At 32.2% G+C, this 1,067-nt stretch overlaps 1 long non-coding RNA gene across 1 annotated transcript; it reads right to left on the bottom strand.

Moving 5' to 3' along the window:
* LOC104781962 lies at window positions 227-1,061 on the bottom strand. Its single transcript, XR_766963.1, has 3 exons — window positions 1,046-1,061; window positions 881-944; window positions 227-430 (listed from the first exon to the last, which is right to left on the bottom strand). It is a non-coding gene; the product is annotated as an uncharacterized LOC104781962 (long non-coding RNA).

A 1,067-nucleotide genomic window follows, 5' to 3' on the forward strand; every position in this document is an offset into this window, starting at 1 on the left:
AAAAAAAAAAAAAAAAAAAAGGGTAAAAAATATTTATTTGCAACAAGTGGTAATCGAACAGGGGAGTGTTCGCCTGAATTATCAAATACTGTACCGTCAGACCAAATGAGTTCTTTATTTACAATTCAAACAATTATATGATATACTTGTGTAAAAATAATAGAGTTTCCGCAATAGGTGAGACATTTTTCCAGGACAAAAGTAAAAGATTTTTTTTCTAAAAAAAAAAGGTAAAATTTATTAATTTGCAGCTAGTGGGAATCGAACGGGGAGAGTTCGCTTGAGTTACAAAATACTGTACCATCAGGCCAAATGTGTTTCTACGTACACTCAAACAATTACACAATATAGTTGGGTGTAAAAGAATAGAGTTTCGGCAAGAAAAAATCCCAGGATCTGCTCCTCTCTCGTTGCATCTCGTATTTTGTTCCTGAACAGAGAGATACAAGAACTGGTTATTTTTAGCAAAATTTTGTACCAGAAACATATACAAAACACTGTTATTGAAAAGAAAAACAAAAGTCAAATTTTCCCAGCCCGTGTTTTGAACAACATAAACATGTTTTCATATCAACAATTTGATTTCTCTAGGCACCCATAAGCAAAAACTCAATCTAGTCCAGGTTATGAACTGAGACGTGATAAACCATTAATCCAGAATGGATCAGTTTGGACAACATAAATTCATCAATCGTATCAACTATTCCTTCTTTCTCTATCACTATGCCAAGTTCTGAACTAATGGAACACATAGCCTAGTTCAAGGGAATTCAAGAAATCTAATCTTTTTTTGTTTCTTCACTATGCAAAAAGCTTCATTTATCACTAATCCCTAGTTCATCAATCTAAAATCAATTCAAGAAAAGGTTGTTAAACATACTCATTATCCGTTCTGCCATATCTCTATTTACACATCGCTGCCTCTCCAAAATCATACTACTGACCTGCCAAAAAGGGTTAAAAAAAAATTAAAATCAATCAAACAAAAAGGTTCCTCATACGTTGAATCAATGAAACAAAGTAGAAGAAGAAGAAAGAAACTTACCTATTTTTGGATTTTTTTTTTT

This window comes from Camelina sativa, chromosome 4 (genome assembly GCF_000633955.1).
Source record: "Camelina sativa cultivar DH55 chromosome 4, Cs, whole genome shotgun sequence".
Classification (NCBI taxonomy): domain Eukaryota; kingdom Viridiplantae; phylum Streptophyta; class Magnoliopsida; order Brassicales; family Brassicaceae; genus Camelina; species Camelina sativa.